Genomic DNA, 7,500 nt, shown 5'->3' on the forward strand with positions numbered 1-7,500 from the left:
ACCCAGGGCAGGTCAATGCATCAATGCTGACCTGAATAATTCATTTTGCATGTGTACATAGTCTTAATTACCGTTAATTATTAATAGGGGCTCCGGCGCTACCGGGGGTCGACTGTATTTATCCCAACAGTCAGGGAGTTGACTTTGGCCGCTCTCTTATTCGACCGGGTAAGACGACCGGACTTGGACCCGCTAGTCTATTCGCTTAGTGTTCTTTTTACCCAGAGGGCCAGAGTGCTGTCTGGGTGGAGGTCCGTATCTCGCTGCAGGCTATCTGCTGGCCGGCCGTGTTTCACACAGAGTCCCAGGGCTCCGGCACCTCATTTGTTCTTACATACCAGCGTGTTACAGGCCTGGATGTGGGGCAATGTTCTGATTTAGCCCAGAGTGATTACTGGCTCAGTCAACGCAGGGAGGGTCCAGGCATGGCTGGTGTGTGTGTGTGTGTGCGTGTGTGTGTGTGTGTGTGCGTGCGTGCGTGCGTGTGTGTGTGGGTGTGTGTGTGTGTGTGTGCTTTGTCTGTTGAAAAAAAAAAAAAAAAAACGCTGAAGAGATTCCAGCGAAGTGTCAGATGCCAGTGTGTTCCCTGGTCTTATCCTCACTCAATAAATAGTAAATCTATTTCCAGCTGCCGGCCGTATTGTCCGGCAGGCCTGTGTGGAAGCTGACCTTTAAGTCGGCTATTTAGTGAAACAACATTATCATTCCCAGCTCCTCTGCTCCGGGTGAAACACTAGCCTCCGCTCTGAGCTGAGGCATTCTGGGATGTTTCCAGTCTAGCCGCCAGCGTGACTCGCCCCGGGACCGTCGAGGGCCGTCGTCGTGGCGATCCGGTTACTCTTCTGTGTGTTGCGTTACAAAAAGAGCACATTTGGCCCCGCTAATCGCCCGTAATGCTATTGCCATCGATAAAGTGTGCGAGGCATCATTCTTGAGAGATCCTCCCCGAGTCATTTAGGGCCCCGTAATTGACTTTTGAAGCAGTCTGGGGCAACGAGTGATACCGCGGACCAGGTGGGGAGAAAATTAATGTCAGTGTTTTTTTGGTTGTTTTTTTCCTTTCGCGATGGACTCGGGGATGGCGCAGGAACGAGCTGACGCTAATGAGAGCTGGAGACAGACATCTTCCAGCTCCCCAAAAATAGGAGCTATCACACCCCCCCACCCCCATCACACACACCCCCCCCCCCCCCCCGCGAGCTCAGAGCCGATAAAGGCTTTTTTTTCTCCCCTCTACTTTGTGGAGGAGCCGCCATATTGATTTTGTCTGAAACCTCATTTACTCCTGTTGTCCGTATGCTTGAACAGCAACGTCTGACAAGCTGCATTTCCCCCTTCGGTCGGCCTCCTGGCGGCCATGTTGGAGCGGAGGCTTGGTCAGAGCGAAGCTAACGTGTGTGTATGTTTGTGCGCCTGTGTGTGTGTGTGTGTGTGTGTGTGTGTGTGCACGTGTGTGCGTGTGTGTGTGTGTGCGTGTGTGACCCTACTATAGCTTAGCTGCCTCCGCAACAGAAACAATGTTGACAGAGTAGTTGGGGGCGATAATATTATGAGGCCAGATAGTGTTGCTGCTGACGAACCGCTGTGGCATCTATAGAAAGGGCAGAGTTTAAGCAGCGATACGGCGTTATAGTGTTTCACCCAGGATAAAGAGCTGTCTCCCAGGTGGATCCAGTGCCATCTTGGCATGTGGGTCAGGGTGTAACGCGGCACCTCTGGTCTCACCGCTCCTCCGCCATCTTGCCGAGACACAAAAAACGGACGTCGTCCGACCTCAGACGCCCTCAATAAACCGTTTCGTTTTGGCCGTACGTTACAAAAAATTACATTCGTATCGTGTTTCGACTTTTGGTTCAGTTCGGATCAAAGGATTCACAGGTGGGCTGGCCTGGAGTGATGAAATGTAGATGGACTCGAGGAATCGGAGGGACGGTATAATTGGACACAAACATGATATGTGGTGTGAGTGAGGTGTGTTGGCCCGGCTACATGTATACACAGCCTGAAAGTCACAACAATGCAGGAGAAAGGAGCCTGTCACACCAACGCAGACACTGTGCCAGAACCCCTCTTTGCGTGGCCTCCTTAAACACAAACCCATACAATTACTCTTTAGAAGCCAGGGGGCAGCCGTTTCTATGTATGCGTAAATGGCAGTTGGGATTTTTTTCTTGATTAAACAGGCGGAATTATGCACAACGATGTGGCGCTATGTAATTAAACTAATTAAAGAACAGCATTAATAAAATATCAGTGCAGGCAGCTGTTTACAGTGCTGGTAGAGGCCCCGGGATGTTTTAATATGTGCTTTTAAAGAGTTCCCCGTGGTGTGTGTCCTCTCTGGAGATGGGGCCTCTGTGTGTCCCTGTGGATAAAGCAACACTAAATATCAACAATATACTCAAACAGAGAAATTGACTGGGGAGAGAATAACACAACAACAACAACAACAAAAAATCACAGTTTCCACACAATAACTCTGATTTTGCAGCGATTTTTTCTCTCTCTAGCAATTCAATCGTATTCTCTAGTGGTGCGTCTGAACACACACAGGGCCGGCGTTTGAATAGATCCATCTTGTCCACGCGGCGATTCTCCCGCCTGCGTTTTTGTGTACTCCCGCTGTGCCCTGTCACGTATAATGACCCTTTCCGACCAAATAAATGAGGAATGGCTCCATGGTGATTGTCAACACGCTGATAAAGGCGACTCAGTGAAAGAGAGACCAATTAATAATGCATTGCTGTCTGACTGTCTGGCCGCGGGGACAGAGGCGGTGAAAAATGGAGGTCATGTGTCCTCTTCAAGTGGTCAGAGATCCCTTTGTGCCACCCACCCAGTGTCCAGTGTCCATTTCCTTGACCTGTCTCTCCAAGCAAGAGGTGTGTGTGCGTGTGTTTGCGTTCATATGTGTGTGTGTGTGACTGCTTTAGGTGTGTGCGCATGTGTGTGTGAAACTTTGATGAACCACCATCTACATTTGAGCGTTATGTTTGATTTCACCACCGGGGGGGGGGGGGGGTGTCCGTAGGGTACGCCGACGGCTATCTCACCGACACACTCGCAAGGCCCCCCCCCCCACACACACACACATTCACACACACCCGGACCCCCCATCCGCACCCCCCCACCCCTGGGGTGCGTCGGCGGAGGCGGCGGGTGACGGATGGCCGTAGAGGTGACCTCTCTTAGGAGCGGTCAGGAGCGCAGGCCCTGACTCTGACCCCGGCCACTTATCCACATTAATCACCACCCAGCTCCTCCGCGCCTCCTATCAGTCCTGCTGAAAGCTACTGTCCAGTCCCCCCCCCCACCTCCTCCTTCTCCTCCTCCTCCTCTCCTCCACTCCTCCACTCCTCCTCCGCGCCTCCTATCAGTCCTGCTGAAAGCTACTGTCCAGTCCCCCCTCCACCTCCACCTCCTCCTCCTCCTTCTCCTCCTCCTCCTCTCCTCCTCTGCGCCTCCTATCAGGCCTGCTGAAAGCTACTGTCCAGTCCCCCCCTCCACCACCTCCTCCTCCTCCTTCTCCTCCTCCGCCACTCCTCCCATCAGCCCTTGCAGGTATCAGCCCCCCATCACAGCCCATTCATCAGGCCTGGCTCTTATCGGCCAGTGGGGCTTGAATATGGAAATGGGATCCCTGGGCATGATAAGGCGGGGCTGGGATTATCCCCCTGCTCGCGCTGATCTGATAGGCACTGTGGAATGGTAACAGGCCGGAACATTCCCCCATTGTTTCGCGGGGGTGCTGATAGGAGCGCTGGTCGAGGGGGGGGGGGCAGTGTGTGTGTGTGTTTGTAGGGTAGTGATTGACACAATCCTAGACACACATGCATAGACACACATGCGAACACGCGGAGGCAAGCGCGCACACACAAACGCGCACAGCCGCACACGCGCACACACACACACACACGCACGCACGACACACACACACACACACACACACACACACACACACACACACACACACACACACACACACACACACACACACAGATAATGCTATGCTGGGGGCTGGTGAGGGGGAGGGTACAGGGGGGTCAGAGTGAGTGCAGGTGATCACCTGGGCTCTCCCTCACTCCACACCTGTTGTTACACCACGAAACGCACACACACGCACACACACACACACACACACACACACACACACACACACACACACACTGTTACAAACCTCCCTCAGGTGTAGTCTAGGGGAGGGAGGGAGAAAATGCAACAGAGCCTATATGCTCACACCACTTGTAGGCTAGGTTACATCTACCAGCGGTGTGAGCATATAGGCTCCAAACACACACACACACACACAGGTCAGTCTGCATGCCCTGCAGCTTTGACCCTGGTCATCCCCAGACCTCTATGTCCTCCAGGCAACATTGATACATATCCTTCAACCCTTATTATACACACACACACACACACACACACACACACACACACGGATGTGCAAACATATTCTCACACCACACTCACACATACACAGGTGCACTTTCATACCTTTACACACTTCCTCATACAACAACAAAACATACACACGTGCACACATGCACACAAGGGCACACACACACACACACACACACACACAGGCGTGTGCACCCATTACTCTCTCCTCGCGCAACGCATGTGCAATAGCAAAATAGGCCAGGGCTAATTAGGGCCTCGCTACCTGAGCAGCTCTTCAAAGGCATCCGCCCCCCCGCACTCAAATAAGGCATCCGCCCCCCCGCAATAAAATAAGGCATCCACCCCCCCGCACTAAAATAAGGCAACGCTTAATTATGAATTCTACAAAAAGTCCCACCCAGCTGTCAAGCGAGCTCGCTGTCGTCATTAGTACAGCGGGGCACAAAGCCGGGCCCCGTTGTGTTCCTCCCCACCTGGTACACGGGGGCGGGGCGGACATCTTGGCCTGGGACGACTTCCTCCGGCTCTCAGAAGTGCTCAGGTGTGTTGACTCGTCTCGGACGCGCACACACACACGCACGCACACACACACACGCACACTCCCCCGACAAAGGGGAGTATTGACACGACTAGGAGGGCTCCGGGAACAAAAAAAAAACCCGCTTTTGCCGGAGCGCACCAAAGGGAGCGCCGGGCGCGCTTATCTTATCAGAAGGGTTATTAGGCGCAATAGGCGAGATTATCAAAAAAAGGTTAGCTGACAAAAGAGCGTCTGTGAGAGAGCTGCAATGCAGTGAGCCGCCATTGGCTGCTAAGTGATTTAAATGAGCGTCTAAGTGGCTTTGATAAGGGCGAGGGCGAGCGAGGGAGGGAGGGAGGGCCGCGGGCTTCTCCACCGATCATTAACGCGACGCCCTGACCGCGGGCTAGTGTCAACAAGGCGCTGTGTCCTGATAGGCCGACGCGACTCGCGTTACACACACCTTCCCGTTTTTTGGGTCCGCTTCCCATTTTATGGAAGCCGTCGCGAGGCGGGAACGTTTGAGCGGTGGTGTTTACCCTGGCCCGATCGGGTGTCGGATCTGGAAATACGTGGCCGATGTCCATTTGGACCCCTGGCCTAGAGGCCGAGACATAATAATAGTGTGTGACTGCCCTGACTGCTAGAGGGAGAGCGCACATGGAGGGAGATAAATTGAATTTAATTGCTGCTCCGAATAGCTTTGGTAGTGACAGCGAAGAATGTGGCGATGGCTCTCTTTAGCTTAACGCCGCGTTTGAGAGCGCACACCGACAATGTGTGCGGACACACACACGCGTGTACACACACATATCGAATGTAATGAAAGACTTAATCATCATCGACGTAATTTGGCGGACTCGGGTCCATAAATCACATACAACAATGAATACACCGCCAAACAGCGAGAGTGAGCTCTCTGCAGATAGGAACAAGTGTGACCCCCCCCCCCCCCCCCATCCCAGACCCAACCCCACTTAAATGACCAGAGCTGGCGTTGTCGTTGTTTTGTTTTTTTTGTTGCGTAAAGATGCGAGAAAGTTTCCCTCTTCGGGAACGTCGGGGGACAGGGAATCCCGGAGACACGGCTCGCCGCCCCGGACGTGCGTCCGACTGGGGAGCTTGGCACGGCGCGGCCGTATCACACTCCTTCACACACGTCCGGGGGGGCCATATGTTCGCCGGGAGACGTGGCGCCGCACATGCGACCCCCACCCCTCACCCCCCCACCCCCCCGGCCTACGGAGGGGCTGCATGTCGCGCCCAAATCTCCGTTAAATTGCCGCGCTCAAGTTACCCCCACACTTAATAAACAGCAGATTAGTAGGTCCTCCGCTGCGCTCGACACATATTTCCCCCCCCCGACCGACGTCTTGCCCCGACGGCCGTCCTTCGTGATTGGCAGACGTTAAACGGCCCGGGTCCCGGGTCGTTTGTGTCATCTGTTCCGTGCCTCGACCCCCCGGATCTACAATTCGATGGCCATTGTTTCTACAACCCGGTCGCCACCCAAACCCCCCTAACCCCCCCCCCCCCCCGCCACCCCAAACTCCCCCCGGCCCGCCACCTCCCGCGTGCCAACGCCGCTCCGGCCGCGCCGGGAAAAACGATCCTCCTAACCTTTCGTCGGGAATCCGGCGCAGCCGCTTTTGGAAATATTCATATTGTTCTCGTACATGACATGACGGGGGAGGGAGAGAGAGAGACAGAGAGAGAGAGAGAGGGAGGGAGGGAGAGAGAAAAGAGCAAATCCGTGTTGAGCTGGCGGGGTTGAAATTAGTGCGTGGGTCGAGTGACAATGAGCTGGAGATGTAATATTGAAAGGTTACTTGGGTTACTCTGCCGGGCCTGTCTGTCACCTCCGTGCCTGCGGGGACCTCTAATCAGTTCACCCTATAATTACGGGCCCCCCCGCACAAAAGGGCCCCGTTAAAGTTCCTGTAAAATAAACCTGAAGCCATTGAGAAGGAGAGAGGCTCTCGCTTTTAATTAGGGCCATCCATCTTAACCTTGTCTACTGGAGGTGAAGTGAAGGTAGCCCGGGTCAAGCTCCCAGAATGCTCCTCTCCATTGTCCCCCGCCCGCCGGTGACCGGAGGACAATGGCGGCTGGTCTCGCCCGCCAGCCCAGGACAGCGCCTTTTGTCGGCTGCGCTCTGGCTCCTGGTAGGATTTAACACTGAATAGGTCGTTTTACAGTGACACAATACTTGAAATTCACAATGGGAACCCAACACTGCACGCATCACCGTTTGTATGCGAAACATGTGCGATGAGCGACTATAAAAAATTAAAGTGTAACCCCAGAGCGCCAAACAGCTGTTGGTGTGACGTAAAGCCGACGTTTTTTCTATGGGGGACAACTTGAGGCGTGTGAGAACACTCTTCCTTTATTGGGTATTTCTCAAAGTGGGATCCGGGATTACATGTTTTACAGCTAATCCCTTGCTCCGGTGTTTCATACACCCGTCCCCGGGTGAGGGTGTGTGTGTGTGTGTGTGTGTGTGTGTGTGTGTTGTGTTTAGAATGCGCGTCTCTCTTGCCAGGTGAGGAGCGGGGCCCCCCGATGATCAAAAG

This window comes from Borostomias antarcticus, assembly GCF_949987555.1.
Source record: "Borostomias antarcticus genome assembly, chromosome: 4".
NCBI classification, from domain to species: domain Eukaryota; kingdom Metazoa; phylum Chordata; class Actinopteri; order Stomiiformes; family Stomiidae; genus Borostomias; species Borostomias antarcticus.